The sequence below is a fragment of the Ctenopharyngodon idella genome, chromosome 20, assembly GCF_019924925.1.
Source record: "Ctenopharyngodon idella isolate HZGC_01 chromosome 20, HZGC01, whole genome shotgun sequence".
NCBI lineage: Eukaryota > Metazoa > Chordata > Actinopteri > Cypriniformes > Xenocyprididae > Ctenopharyngodon > Ctenopharyngodon idella.
In genome coordinates this window covers 32,995,480-33,012,490 of record NC_067239.1, presented here as the reverse complement: position 1 = coordinate 33,012,490, position 17,011 = coordinate 32,995,480, and the positions used below count along the sequence as shown (strand labels likewise).

Genomic DNA, 17,011 nt, shown 5'->3' with positions numbered 1-17,011 from the left:
ACGCCTGATTTTAAGTCAGGTTACACTATTTTGTTATAAAATAATGTCATGTTCTTTTCACTCCATGTAAAACAGTGATAATGGAATTAATGTTATATATTGTTGTTTATACACGTTAATAAACTATTTTCACAATGTAGGCTTGGGTGTTTTTTTAATTGATAATTAAGGATATCTCAGTTTAATCTCATCAATCTGAAACAGTCTTTGAGAAGATTTTTTTTTTATATAAAATAGTGACTTAAGATATGATAGGTTGTGTTTTATATTGAATAAATGGTAAATGACACTATATAACAACTTCAAGTATCATGCTTTTTATGAAACTGTTGCTACATAATAATTAAAAGATACAAATTATTATTAAAAGAAATTATTCATAAAGTACTGTATCCACAAGATGGTGACATGAAATCTGAAGTCGTAAACCCCACTCACATTTTCTTTAGTTTGTTTTTCTGGGGTTTTTTACACGTTTCTTCTGTGTTCAGATTATTTGACCTATTTGAATTGCCGTTATCTGACTCATGTTGCGTTGAAAACCTGCAAATCAACATACTAATCATCCAAATAGTTCATAGTTGACGCATTCTGGTATTTATAATTTACTCTGAGTGAATCACCATTGCAGCAGCATTTGTAATTATTTAGTTCATTCAAACTCTTTTTTCATGTTTGCATTTTTTTTGATAACACTTTACAATAAGGTCCTGTTAGTTAAAAGTCCGTTGAACCAATGGGATCACTCGGGGTCCTAAAGGAGACCCGATTCCTGGGGGGGACTCAATTTCCCACCACACCAGAGCAACTTTTCTCTATTTACAAATATGACGAGATATGCATGCAATTTTCAAAATATAGACACTTATAATAGGCTAACCATAGTAAATCAGGGTAAGACAAAAACACATTTTGGAAGAAGGTCTGATGATATATTGACATTTAAATTGTTAATTTTGAACAAAAAAAAAAGTTAAATAGTGTACCTTTAATGGGTAGTATTTTTAGCGCCTAAATGCAAAATCACGTTATGATTTATATAGTTTAAAATGTGTTATATTGACCATTAATTTCTTTTAAATTACATGGTTCATATACTAGTATATAACTGAAGCTCTAGGTTGTGAAATCAAGGATTTTTACTGTTTTTTTTTTTGTTTTTTTTAGTTAGCTTATGTACTAGCAAAGCATACATTTACCCGATTAACCAGCTTAGCTTATATTAGGTATGTTTTTTGCTTCCAATATCTGTTTCCAGTTTGTTTTATTATGCAATAAATAGGCATTAATTTTATATTTCAAGCATGTTGTTTGTGCACTTAATGTAATAAACATCATACAATAGTGAAATAGGTTATAATTAGTCAAGACATCATGATAACAACTTTTGATCAGGCATCACAGCCTGGGTCCTAAAGGAGACCCAATTCCTGGGGGGGGGGACTCGATTTCTCACCGCACCGGCTACTTTGACACATGTCAGGTGTGGGAGTGGCTTAGATTAGTTGTCACGACGAGTGAGAATGGAGCTTGTAAATCTCCAACCTCTGGAGAATCACCTGTTTTAAACAAACACTGAATAGAGGAGAGTCTGCTGGTGAAAAGAGAACGCGACAGAGCTCGTAATAAAACAAGAATCAACATCAGCTTGGCTTTTAGGAGATGGTGAGAACTGATGGATTTGATATGTTGTAAAAGCAACGTGCCTGAAAAATGACGTTTTTTTGTCACGATTCGAGCGTTTAAAAACAACTTTTATGAGACGGTTGTTGTCAGATTTCATTGGTGATTTCAAAAATGAAATTTAATCGAAAGCTTGGCGAACAGCTTTGGAGAATTTGAAGTTTCTCCATTCAAAGAGATAGGAGCTGCACTTGAATGCCCGAGAGGTGTTTCAAAGATGGCCGCCGAGTGAAATGACTTGTCTTAAAAGGGGGTTCTGGTTATATCTCTTAAGACTAATAGTAAATGAACAATACATTTGTTATAGTATTTATTAATCTTTGTTAACATTAGTTAATAAAAATACAACTATTCATTGTTAGGTCATGTAAGCTCAGGTCCATTAAAGGAACACTCCACTTTTTTTGAAAATAGGCTCATTTTCCACCTCCCCTAGAGTTAAACAGTTGAGTTTTACCGTTTTTGAATCCATTCAGCCGATCTCTGGGTCTGGCGGTACCACTTTTAGCATAGCTTAGCATAGTTTGTTGAATCTGATTAGACCGTTAGCATCTCGCTCAAAAATGACCAAAGAGTTTCGATATTTTTCCTATTTAAAACTTGACCCTTCTGTAGTTTCATCGTGTACTAAGACCGACGGAAAATGAAAAGTTGTGATTTTCTAGGCTGATATGGCTAGGAACTATACTCTCATTCCGGCGTAATGATCAAGGAACTTTGCTGCCGTACCATGGCTGCAGCAGGAGCAATGATATTTTTCCGTCATTTTCCGTCTGTCTTAGTACAACGATGTAACTACAGAAGAGTCGAGTTTTAAATAGGAAAAATATCGAAATTTTTTGGTCATTTTTTAATGAGATGCTAACGGTCTAATCAGATTCAATGAACTATGCTAAGCTATGCTAAAAGTGGTACCGCCAGACCCGGAGATCGGCTGAATGGATTCGAAAACGGTAAAACTCAACTGTTTAACTGTAGGGGAGTTGGAAAATGAGCCTATTTTCAAAAAAAGTGGAGTGTTCCTTTAAATAATATTAAAAGATACAACTTTTGATTTCAATAATATAAGTGGAATGCTGAAATTAACATTAATTAAGATTAATAAATGCTTTAGAAGTATTTTTGATCGTTAGTTCATGTTAAATAATGTTGACAAATGCAACCTACAATATTAAAAAATGCTCTTGATTTTAAAATGTACTAGTAAATGTTGAAATGAACATTAAGATTATTACACGCGTTACTATTTGTCATTTTTAGTTTAACAAATGCAACCTTATTGTAAAATGCGTGGATTGTATAGTCGTCCATAATAATCCTTGTTTAGAGAACAAACACATCAGAGCTGTTGAATCCTACAGATGGATGAACACACACATCTCTCACACTGTAAATGTTAATGTTTGACATCCACAGGGCGTTCAGAGCTCTTTTGCTAGTTAAATGACTTCTGGAGTTATTCATTGTTGACCAGAGTAACACACCTGCTAAGATCAGCTGCTGGGTAAGTGTCTTGTGTTACTGTGTTAAGATTGCGACTATATGTTCTAATGCTTTTATGGCAGTTGTCGATGGACCCTGCTTACCAGCCAAACCTTGACCTCCCAAAATGTAATACGCTGCATTACTTTCATTTTCCAGTGTGCTGAGTATTGAACTTCACCAGTTATACAGATTTAGTAGGTTAACTTTCATGTCTGGTAATGAACTAGTGAACAAGCCATTCGTTTAGCCGTAAACGAGTGCTCTGGTTCACTCTTGGATCTGCATCATCATCAGCTGCGTGTCAGTGCAGATCTTCAGCTGACACGTTTACACATCAAGGGCGTGTCGCAAATTCTTCAGTGGTCCTGAAATGTTTCTTCTTCCTGAGTCAACTTCCTTTAGTTGTCTGGAATAGTTTGGAAAAGGGATTCAGACTGATGAAATAATCCAAACACGATCCTGTCTGTTCATTTATTGAGGTTTTTCAAAAAGCTTCAGTCAAATCAATGAAATGGAAGCAAAAGCAGAATCAGTTAGAATGATGATTATGAAAATGTGTTTTGATTGCATATTACTCTTAAATATTCTTGATTTGTTGCAAAATTAAATGCTTCACGTGTCTTTCTGCTGTGAAATCTGCACTGATTTTTATCAAGTAAACGTAAGAATAACTTTGATATTGTTAGTAATATTTCAACCTCGGTTTACTTGATTATCCAGACATCATTTATTACAAATATGATTATCATCTTTTGAGGAAGGTTTATTTGTTCATCCCTCAATCATCATTGTATTGCATTGCATTGTTTTTTTTTTTTTTTAAATCTTGTTTTAAGCTTAAATTCACTTAATTTTAATACATTTTTCACTTGATTTCGCTTCTCAAGTAAATGTATCTTGATTTAAGAATGTTTATATATTCGTACTGGAAAACAAGACAAAGATACAAAGTCAGATAACTGTTTGCAGTGCAGGATCAAAAATCGCAAAAGGTTTCAGTCTCTGTTTGCTCAACATTTAATATCACTGGTGCGTAGAAACAAACGAGGCATTAAACAGATTTGTTGTGTGATGTTTCCTCCTCCTAGAAAAGGCACTCTTAGAAAAAAAGGTTCTCTATAAAACACGTGTTCTTGTCTCAATTTATGCCAAAAGGTTCTATGTAAGGAGGAATGTCTTAAATGATTGTATAATATCTTCATGTTTACCCAACTAAAAAAATAAAAGTTTTGCTAACATTCCCATTAAGTTACGAAAAAGCTATTTCTGTGTGTTCTCTCACATTTCTCAATAGTAATGTTTGTTTGTTTTTTGGGAGCCTTAAGGGAACATTCCGTTATATCATTCGTCAAATACTATGGGAACATTACCTTTTGAATGTTCTCTGAACGTTTTGAAACAAGTAATAACATTTAAAGGGGACCTATAATGTACAAGATGTAATATAAGTCTCTGGTGTCTCCAGAATGTGTCTGTGAAGTTTCAGCTCAAAATACCCCACAGATCATTTATTATAGCTTGTCAAATTTGCCCCTATTTGGGTGTGAGCAAAAACACGCCGTTTTTGTGTGTGTCCCTTTAAATGCAAATGAGCTGCTGCTCCCGGCCCCCTTTCCAGAAGAGGGCAGAGCTTTAACAGCTCACGCTTCGGTCGCTCAAAACAACAAAGCTGGAGAATCTCACGCAGACAAAATGACGAAAGTGTTCAGCCTTACATTGTTCAAACTGGAGTCGACACTGATGGAGAGACTCAGGAAGAAGTTATAACTTTTAGACGTTTCTGAATGGTTTGTGGATAAATTTATGTAGTTGCTGTGGAGTTGATTCAACTCATCCACTAGCATGTGCCGTCATGTTAATCTTTTGTGTTGAATTGACCCTCGTTTGTGAAGCAGTCCGGTGTAAAATGACGGCATGTCAACAACACTCTACTACAACAACTCTTCCTCTTCTCTAAAGCAGACCAACATGGCCCCGCCCCCTTTGTTGTGTGTTCTCGGGGGCGGGGTTTATGTAAATTTTAGGGTTTGTGATGTCACTAACCCGGGAAGAAGCTCGTTGTAGTCCCTACCAGTCGTTTGTTGTAGTCCTTAAACAGCGAATTCTGTAAAAGAAAATATCTCTCTTTCATTGAACTTTGAGTGTCGTAACTTTGCAGATGTTGTTTATGTTCAAACAGCAACATTACACACTAACTAAAGTTAAAACAGTGAAATCATAATCAAGGACACCTTAAATAAAAACGAACGTCCAACTAAAAAAAAAAAACGTTCCATGAATGATGTATAATGTTTTTGTGCTAAGAGAACATTATTAAAAACCAGATAGTGTTGAACGATTATTCTATTAATGTTACTGGAAGAATGTTTGTTCATAACTTTGAGAGAACCTTGCCAGAACATTCCGAAAACGTTCCCTGTTAGCTCGGTAATGGGTTATTTATTTAAATTTGTTCTAACAATATGTTTACGAGCTGTTTAATTCATAAAATTGAATTAAAATGAATAAAAACTAAATAGGCCTACATAAAATGATCCCAAAAGTTGAAATCCTGACAGAACCCTTTAAGGTGCTATATAGAATTTTCTTCTTAAGGAGAACCAAGAACGATAACTATAACGATATAGCAATATTAGCGTCGAGAGTTTGAGTTTATTTTTTACAATTACGAGTTTATATCACGCAATTCCCACTTTTTCTTGCAATTCCGAGTTTATATCTCACAATTCTGAGTTTATTTCCTGCGATTCTGACTTTATTTCTCACAATTATGACTTTATAACTCACAATTCCAAGTTTATATCTTGCAATTCCAACTATATTTCTCACAATTCTAATTTTTTTTATATCTCTTTTTCGCAATTATTTATTTCGCTTCTTTATTTTTTTATTTTATTTTTTGCAATTATGAGTATATCATGCCATTCCAACTTTTTCTTGCAAATCCGAGTTTATATCTCACAATTCTGAGTTTATTTCTTGCAATTCTGCAAGAACGATGCTTTGGTAAAACGATTTTGTTTTTCAGCTGATGACCATTAAACACTGACAGCCAATAGGCTTCACAGACTGCGATTTAACGGTCATCAATATCGCAAATCCTGCAAAGTTTTTTATATTTTCATTTTTTAAAAGATGTGTGTACATTTATAACACTATACTTAGTATTATATTACCCTTTGCATCAAATTACAAAAAAATAGTTTTTTTTTTTTTTTTGCGATTCTGAGTTTATATCTCTTTTCGCAATTCTTTATATACTTTATTTTATTTTTTGCAATTATGAGTATATCAAGCAATTCCAACTTTTTCTTGCAATTCCGAGTTTATATCTCACAATTCTGAGTTTATTTCTCACAATTCTGACTTTATTTCTGGTAATTCTGAGTTTATTTTTCGCAATTCCGACATTGTTTCCAGTAGCGTTAAGTAGTTTTTTGTAATTTGATGCAAAGGGTAATATAATACTAAGTATAGTGTTATAAATGTACACACATCTTTTAAAAAATGAAAATATAAAAAACTTTGCAGGATTTACGATATTGATGACCGTTAAAACGCGTCATCACAGTCTGTGAAGCCTATTGGCTGTCAATGTTTAACGGTCATTAGCTGGAAAACAAAATCGTTTTACCAAAGCATCGTTGTCCAACAACGGTCGCCAGTTTCTTGAATTGTGTTGTAAACGACGGTTTGTGAAACGTACTAACGATATCGTTTCACGGTGTTGTTATCGTTATAGTTGTGGTGTGAACGGGCCTTTAGAGTGACTCCTTATGGAAGTGACTAAGTTAGTGGTGTACTTCTGACCTACATGAAGAGCACACTAGAAGTCTGTCATGACTCAGATCGGATAGAGACGCTCCCAAAGCCTCAGAACATGCAGCGGCACGCAGATCATGCTGAGGAGAAACTGCCCGTGTGTTTGTGTGAGAGGGAGAGACCTTCACGAGCGTTACGGCGATCCTCAGCTTCAGGTAAGACACATTCAACTCTCTTTCGGGATTTTCACACACGGTCTTTTCTAAGTAAAGGTGTCTGGATGGTGTTGGTCATTGTTGCAGTGACAGAAGAAAGGCAGGGCGAGGTTATGAGAGGTGAAGCGTTGTGGAGGACGAGCTCTTGAAGATCATGTGGTTATAATAGATAGCGGTGAGCGGCTTTGTCCTCGTCTTTCCGGTTCTCTCGCGCGGCTTTCTCTCACCTGAGCCGTTTACATTCACTCTCATCCAGAAGGATCACACTTCCTCAGTGTTTTTGTCTTGTTTTTCAGTACAAATATCTAGATATTCTTAAATCAAGACTTGAGAAGCAAAATGACCAGATATTAAATTTTGTTTACTTAAAAAAATGATCAAAGTTATGCTTAAAACAAGAACAAATAACCTATCTGCCGGTGGAGTAAGAAAAACAAACTCAATTCAAAGGGAGAACAATATTATTTTTCTTACCTCACTGGCAGATATTTGTTGTTCTTGTTAGTTTTGCAGTGCAACAACAGTGATTGAATTTCTCTGAACTCCCTTGGGTCAAATTTCACCTCAAAAACAAACAAAATAACTTTACAATAAATTAAGTGGCCAGTTGCATCAGTGGTTTAGACTACTTACAAGTTAGGATATAAAATGAACGATATACTTTTAAAGCATTTATTATCTTTGTTAATGTCAGTAAAAATATAATTGTTCATTGTTTGTACGTTAACTAATGTTAACAAATACAACTTTTGATTTCAAAAATGTACGTTAACTTAGATTAATACATGCTGAAGTATTGTTCATTGTTAGTTCATGTGAACTAATGTAGTTAACTAATGAAACCTTATTTTAAAGTGTTACCAAATTACTTAAAGGATTAGTTCACTTTCAAATGAAAATTACCCCAAGCTTTACTCACCCTTAAGCCATCCTAGGTGTATATGACTTTCTTCTTTCTGATGAACACAATCGGAGTTATATTAATAAATATCCTGACGCATCTGAGCTTTATAATGGCAGTGATCAACGAGTATGAAGCTGAAGAAAGCGCCTACATCCACATCCATGCATCATAAAAGTAATCCACACGGCTCCGGAGGGTTAATGAAGTCGAAGCGAAGCGATGCGTTTGTGTAAAAAAAAATCCATATTTAACAAGTTATGAAGTAAAATATCTAGCTTCCTCCAGACCGCCTTCCTTATTCAACGCATGAAGAAAGAGTAAAACTCTCTCGGTTCAAAACGTTTACGCCTGACGCGACGCCAGTTCTGTTTTTTTTTTTCGTAATTTGAATAAGGAAGGCGGTCTGGCGGAAGCTAGATATTTTACTTCATTACTTGTTAAATATGAATATTTTTTTACACAAACGCATCGCTTCGCTTCAGAAGGCCTTTATTAACCCTCCGGAGCCGTGTGGAGTATGTTTATGATGGATCGGATACACTTTCTTCAGCTTCATACTCGTTGGTCCTGCCATTATAAAGCTTAGATGCATCAGGATATTTATTAATATAACTCTGATTGTGTTCATCAGAAAGAAGAAAGTCACCTAGGATGGCTTGAGGGTGAATAAAACGTTGGGTAATTTTTATTTGAAAGTGAACTAATCCTTTAATGACTTTAAATTATTTAAAGAATTTTTTTGTTTGTGTGACATTAGTTTCATGACAGTCAAGCCTCTAAATTCTCATTACTGTAAATGTAGAAAAACAATCATATTTTAATTGCATCATTTTAGACTTGTTTATGGTGAGTTAAATAAAAACAATTGTATAACAGTGTTTTGTTTATGTAATACAAGACATTAAAGGTGCAATATGTAAGAATTTTGCAGTAAAAACCACTAGGCCATTTTGTTCACTTGAGTACTTACAATATCCCAAATGTTTCCAACTATTTGTAAATCGTAAGAAAATTGCAATTTTAACCAAGGCTCCGGGACGTGTGAGGAGTCACCTGTCAATGGCGTCATACATGCGTTACCCTCGGTTTCCGGTTTTATTTTGTAGAAACCATGGAAACACCAAAGACGCTTTAATATTTACATGTTTTAATAGACAAGGGAACAACTGTTTTGATATATTTAAAGACAGAAAACTAAATATTGTTATATAGCTCAACACGTTTAGTCTTATTGTTTAAATCTAATTTTGCGAGTACCATGCTTTACCATGCCTCAGAGAAAAACACTATTTTGTGAAGTAGCTAACATACATAATCAGATGCAGCTTTATTTTTAGTAACAGCAATATAGAATTTTCTCCATCATACAATGTTTTAAAATGAATTGCATGCCATTTATCAACACAAGCCATCCAGCATTTAATATGATAATCTAAAATCGATCTAACTTACTGCAGTGTGTAACAGTGTCTCACAGCAGCCGCCGAGCGAACGCACAGAGTAACGTTATAACATAATTTTCAACACACTCAAATGTATCTAATATGATAAACAGAGCTGTGTTACCTCATACTCATGACCTGAAAAGCGGAAGCGGCGCCGGCGACTGTGGCATAATAAAAGTCCCGCTGCTCGTGAGGCGTGTGTTGTGCAATCGCTCCAGCGTCCTCGTTCAGCTCCCACAACACTCGGTCCTGCTCTGCTTCATACTACAGTAACGTTAATAATCACATCCATGAACATGATTTCTTCCCGAGTCCTATCCCATTTGTTTTCCACCGGCTGTGAGGTGAAGACCACATGTCCCAAGATTCCACACTCAAACTTGGCATCATCAAGCTACACCTTTGTTTTGAATAGGCCTCTAGCGGACAGAAGATCTTACATATTGCACCTTTAATTGTATTGTAATAAGAATCATTGAGAATTATAAAGGGACAAAAACTCAAAAGTAAAATGAAAATATTGAAATAATTGTATATGCATAAATGATAATGGTCCTAAAAGACTTAATTTTCTTGAAATATATATTTTTTTTAATTCTGGGTTGACCTGGATGTTGTAATGCGATTAACCCTGTTAAGAATAAATGAAGTTTAGCTGTAAATAACAGTAAATTTAAGTATTTAAACATTCGACAGGAGTCACACAATCATTTGCTTGTTTAATTTTCTGTTTCAATCATGTGTGTTTTGATCAGGTTGCTCAAACCCTGTGCAATAATGCATAAAGATGTAGTAGTTTTGTTGAGGCTGATCTTTTACTTGTCCAAACAGAGCGTGGCATTCCTGGACATGGATTTCACATCAACTTGGGCTTGATGAAGAAAGAAAAATGTAAGGTGAGTTTTAAACCTTTTCATAACTTATAACCTATATTGGCTGTAACTTGATTAAACACAGATGATCACGACATATGGAGGAATTGAACTGCAATTGCATCTTAAAATCTCTAAATGTAATTCCAGCTTCATATATTGCAAATTCAACTAGTCAAGTGATTGGTAAAACTCTAAATTCTGCAACTTATTATGAGATATAATGTGCATTCAGTGTGAAATTATATCAGATATGGAAAATCCTGTCACAGTTACAACAATATCACAAAAATTACAATATTGCATCAATATTTAAGGTTTAATAGTAAAAAACCATCCATCTTATTCTTCCGTTCTTGTGTTTCATGTGTTGTTTGGATGGATACGTTACAAAGCCCAAAGCTTGTGAAAGTTACAACTCTGGTAATGAAATCCTTAACCAGTTTGGTTAGTGTAAATGTATCTCTGAAAAACAGAGGCAGGGTGTATCTATAGGTAACGTGACACATACAGTATGCAGCTGCAGAGGATTCAGTCTCTAAAGTTACTTGATCAGGAACATTATATCTCATTGTGTCGTATGTGCACTTCATTGAGTGTTGATCGTCAAGAAAACATCAGAAACACATGTTTGTAGAGGAAAACAGGATTGAGTTTGTCTGATAAATCAGGCATTTTATATTACAAATATTGTTGGCTCTTTCACAAACTTATTTTTGTTCCTCTTTTGTAAGGTGCTCTGGGTAAAACCATCTGCTAAATGCATAAATGTAAACGAGTTTTTAAGATAATGTTATAGATATTTACTGTAGGTTTTGGTTAGTTTTCTTTTTTTTAGTATTTGATGAATAACATTAACATAAAAATAGATATTTATATGAATTTTATTTTTGCATGCACTTAAAATACATTTCTGCATTTAATTGCCCTTTAATATGGAAACTTGTTTCCACCATGGAAAAAAAGGTAATTGTGACTTTTTATCTCACATTTCTCTCAATTCCGAATTTATTTCCGAGTTTATATCTCGCAATTCCGACTTTATTTTTTGCAATTCCGAGTTTATATCTCACAATGGAGTTCATTTTTCGCAATTCTTAGTTTACATCTCACAATTCCGACTATATTTTTTGCCATTCGGAGTATAATCTCGCAATTCTGACTTTATTTTTTGAAGTTCCGAGTTTATATCATGCAATTCTGACTTTATTTCTGGCAATTCCGACTTTTTCTTGCAATTCCGAGTTTATTTCTTGCAATTCTGAGTTTATTTCTCATGATTCCAACTTTATTTCTCGCAATTCTGACTTTATTTCTCGCAATTCAGAGTTTGTTTCGCAATTCTGACTTTATTTCTTGCAATTATGACTTTTCTTGCAATTCCAAGTTTATATCTCACTATTCCAAATTTATTTCTCACAAATACGACTTTATAACTCACAATTCCGAGTTTATTTTTTGCAATTCTGACTTTATTTCTCACAGTTTTGACTTTATATCTCGCAATTCCGACTTTATTTCTCACAATTCTGACTTTATTTTTTGCAATTCCGAGTTTATATCTCGCAATGGAGTTTATTTTTCGCAATTCTTAGTTTACATCTCACATTTCTGACTATATTTTTTGCCATTCGGAGTATAATCTTGCAATTCTGACTTTATTTTTCGCAATTCAGAGTTTGTTTCGCAATTCTGACTTTATTTTTTGCATTTCCGAGTTTATATCACGCAATTCCGACTTTATTTCTGGCAATTCTGACTTAATTTTTCGCAATTCAGAATTTATATCTCACAATTCTGACTTTATTTCTCGCAATTCTGACTTTTTCTTGCAATTCCGAGTTTATATCTCACAAATCTTAAATCTTATTTCTTGCGATTCTGAGTTTATTTCTCACAATTCTGACTTTATTTCTTGCAATTCTGACTTTCTTTCTGGCAATTCTGAGTTTATTTCTCGCAATTCTGACTTTATTTCATGCAATTCTGACTTTATATCTCATTATTTAGACATTTCTAATAAATGAGAAAAAAAGTCAGAATTGCAAGAAATAAGACATACAAACTCGCAGTTTTGACTTTTGTCCCAGAATTGCTTGATATAAACTCGCAACTTAAAGTAATTTTGAGATAAAGTCCAAATTACCTTTTTTATTTTTTTATTCCATGGCGGAAAGAAACTTCCATAATTTAATCTAAATTAGCTTGCCAACACAGAAATCTCAATGTCCAATAAATATATATGACACAAGCTTTGCATATACTGTTTCTCAACTATGTTATAAAGGATGAGACTTGTTAAATAATTTTGACTTCCTGCTTTCTTGCACAATTTGAGTAAACATTGCAAAAATGGGCGTTCCCAAGCTGTCTAATGTTGTATATTGACATGCATTTTGTCTGAATATATAGTTCAAATATCTGCACACCCATTAAAAAGGCCCCTAACGATTATAACTAGTGGTTTTCTTAAAGGTTTTGCTGCTGGTATCTGATCCATCATGGCATGTTCAGATGTAGGACTCTTTCAGTGCGATCATGTCACGACGTGTTGCAGGAAACCAAAGGCAGTGTAGGAGTAGACACATTTCATGAGTGTGTGTAAACGCTCCTCGTCTGTCATGTGTTTCTCTCCACACCCGCTGAATAAACAGGACAGAGACGCAGGACATTGACTCTGGATGGAGGCGATAATAGGACAGACGCATAAGGCCATGAAACATTTCCTTTTTCTCACTGATATATTGTGTTCCTGATCAGGGTCCACTGAAAGAGGAGATGAACGAGCTGAACTGAGGGGAATCAAACACAACTGCACAGGTAAGACTGTCTAATGTCACGTCTGCTGTTCAGAATGACTCTAAAATTCAAGGTATCAGGGCAAAAATGCCCCTGTTTGAGTTTTTGTATCATATTTATATCATATAATATAGTTAAGCAATATCACACGAGTAACGAGCACAATATCACTCGAGTGCTGTTTTTTGCGCAAATGTGATATTGATATACAACAGTTCAATAAATAAGAAGTTAATATTGTGATATTTTAGACACAATATTGTCTGTTTCTGCACAATTTTGCAAACAAAATATTATCTATAAAGCCAGAGCAGAACTGTTGTGCGTCTCCGAGCAGCGCACAGCTGTGTTTCGTTTCTAAATCAATCCGCGTTTTGAGCGAATCAGTCAGGTGAACCAATGATTCAATGACTCATTCATGAAGAGAGCCATTTACTCAATTACTAAATGAATCAGCTGTTTCAATGAATCAAATTAATAACTTACTCATTAAGACATTGACTGCCACCTACTGGCAATTTTAGTTTTTTATTTAGAGTGTCATTTCATAAATAAAAAATCATATTTCCATATTTTAAAAAAAAACCCATTAAAGGTATAGTTCACCCAAAAATTTAAATTTATTTACTCAACCTCATGGCCGTTGAAGCCTAAATGTTTGTGTAATAAATTCTATGTAGAATCAAATAAAAAACTTTTTTTTGTTAAGCTACTTTTTGTAATGTCTTTTTGATGCTTTTCTCATTACAATAATGACTTTAAATGATCTTTTTGAGGTAATTTCTCAACCAAATTTGATGTGTGTTTAATCGCCACATCATGTAATTAATTCGATATTTTCTTTTAAATATTTATTTTTTTATTATTATTTTTTAAATTATTATTCTTACTATTATTATTTGAGATTTAATATGGATGCAATATATATATATATATATATATATATATATATATAATATAGTTTAAAAAGTAGTAAAACATTTTGTACATTGTACATTATAATATTTTTATTCAAGCCTGTGTAATATCCTTAGTGTAAATATTATTTGTTAAACACCAGCAAAACACTACAGACTTTTATATTGGCCATCATATCAGCTAGTGGCCATAATATACAAACAATTATTGGATATCAGTATACCTTTTAACTTTTTTATTGAACTAATAAAAAGAACATATGAATAAATCAGGCATAAAGCTTTTTACAGAAATTACATGCTTCACATTATGTTTGACGACTGTGGCTGAAGATATTATAAATATTTTATAGTATAAAAAAATGAAATTGTCATGTGTTCATGATGTCTTCTCTGGTTATTTTGCATATTTATTGTTCACTGTTTAATGTTCACTAGTGGGCAAATATGCAACCCAGTGTTATTTGCATAAAAATTACTTTTCCGTAATGTTTGAATAAGTGCTGAAACATACAAATATGGACGTATTAAGAGCATATAAAACATTAACATTGTTATGTATTTATATAAACATAAAATAATTACAAATCCTTTACCTAATAAATACATTTATATACTTACATTTTCTTTTACCATTTTATAGAGACATTTTAGATTCCTTAACCCTATCCCAAACCTAAACATAAACACATTTCAAGGCAGAAAAATGTACATTAACAATAATTTTAGTTACAATATACTATTTTATAGATATTTATGAGCCTCTAAACCTAACCATTTCGCAGAAATACATACAGTATAAAGAAAAATATAACAGTCATACTAGTGTTATGACTATAATTTATTTCAAAAAGTAGGATGGAAATGGAGAAAGACTTAATTTGGGTCTGTTTCTCACACAACACAATGAATTCTGAAGATTTGGATTACAGTTCACAAATAAAATGGGTTACTTTTTTGATCATTTTATGGTGTGTTTGTGTTGTATTATAATCTCAGTGATTATAATCACTATCGAATCAACTGAATACAGCCATGAATTCAATATTCACCGACTAAATAAGTATTTATAAACATTTGTACTTTTTTTTATGAGACTGGGCTGTGTAATAAACCCGCCTCTGCAATGGAGAAAAAATTATATTGCTTATAGCACCTCCTGTGGACATGTGACCTGGAGAGTGCAGCAAAATGTACCTGGAGCGACGCATTTCAGGTTTCGATAAATGCAGGCAGACTCGCATATTTCCAAGGAGCCTTGGTTGCAAATATTGATTGACAGCTCAGTGTGAGTTTACAGACACACTGTGTCATATATGGAAATCCACTGGCTTGTGTTTGTGCAGTTTTAGTTTATGAACTGAGCTGGAAACGTTCTTCCAGTAACATTAATAGAACGTTCGTTCAGAGTTATCTGGCCTTTGAATGATGTTCTCAAATTTGTTAAAGGAAAGGTTCTGAAATGTTTTAGCTGGATGTTTTGTCTAACATTTTTTTTAAATGTAAGAACATTCAGAGAACATTCAAAAGTAACATTCCCTTAATGAAACATAAAAAAACTAGATGGTTTGAATATTCAGAGAACACTCAGAAATAACGTTCATAAATTAAAGGAACGTTAGCAAAAGGTTTTAGAACTTTGTTAGCTGGCAGACTCCTTATCCTGCATTAAACAACATGGATGATTTGGGCTAAACAAATAGGAAGCGCAAATTAATCAGCATAAAACTACAGGTTGTAAAACAGAAAACCATATGATGAAAACACGTGTTATCAGAGTAACACAAAGGACACTTAAATAAAGCAATAAACATTAACAGAATAACACAAAACACCCTAATGTACATTAATGATAACAAAAATAAGATTCAGTTATTTAAATAAAATATAATCATATGTTATGCAGGGCTCCAGACAAAAAAATTCATTAAGGAGCCATTGGCTCCTATAGGGGAAAAGAGCCACACAACAATTAAATCACTTACTTTTAGTCATCCTGTTGTGTTTATATATCTCCCCTTTACAGTTTCAGCTTTTTCATCTGTGACTTTTCTGGGAAATGAATGTCACTATTTTCACTTAATACTATTATAGTTTTTTGTTAATATTTTGAATCCGATTAGATTTTATGTTTCTCCTTTCATTTTTTAAGTTTTAATTTTTGTTTTTAGTTTTATTTTTTGCTGTTTTTAAACATGTCTGTTTAGTTTGTATATATTTTTATTTTAGTATTAACATTTATTTCAAGCAATTAAAAAATGTTTTTAATGGTTTTAGTTAACTATAATAACCCTGATGCTAGTAAAATCTTTATATTGAATAATATGTGTTAAATAATGTTCTTAGTCCTTCCTTCCTGAAGCTACAACAGTTTACTTTGAATCAAATGAAAATAAATATAAATATATGGAAATAAATATATAAATATATTAAATTTGGTTTAAATAACAAACAGGGGCAATTGATATACATACTACTTTGATTACTTTGAAATACAGCGGGACTCTTATTTTGAAATGTCTGTGCTTTACTTTTGCTGCTCATTCAAGTTCGGACGAGGATTAAAAAATTACGTTGCTACAACCGTTTACAATATAATATAAATAATATAAAGTAAACTTTGTGATAATTGATCAGCATTAGTTCATAAGCAATCGGTTGACAAATGTGCGCTAATCACTGAATGCAAGCTGCTCTGAAGAACGAGCAACAGCGCCATCTGTTGACTTTAAAACATGCAGCGCTCACATTTATTTAATGAAATTAATAATAATCACATTAGGGAGTATCACGATTTGTTTTTCCATCCACAAAATATAAGACGCTTTAAAATGATCGTTTATATTCTTGTTACACTGTTTAAGGCACTGAAGACTTTTAATGACCTTAAATTGATATGATGAGCATGAGCGGATGGAATAATGAAAGT

General features: G+C 33.3%; 1 long non-coding RNA gene across 1 annotated transcript; it reads left to right on the top strand.

Moving 5' to 3' along the window:
* The first annotated feature begins 6,794 nt into the window (after nt 1-6,794).
* LOC127501985 (uncharacterized) lies at nt 6,795-13,187 on the top strand. The gene is made up of 3 exons (XR_007926752.1): nt 6,795-7,145; nt 10,326-10,390; nt 13,127-13,187. It is a non-coding gene; the product is annotated as an uncharacterized LOC127501985 (long non-coding RNA).
* The last annotated feature ends 3,824 nt before the right edge of the window (nt 13,188-17,011 follow it).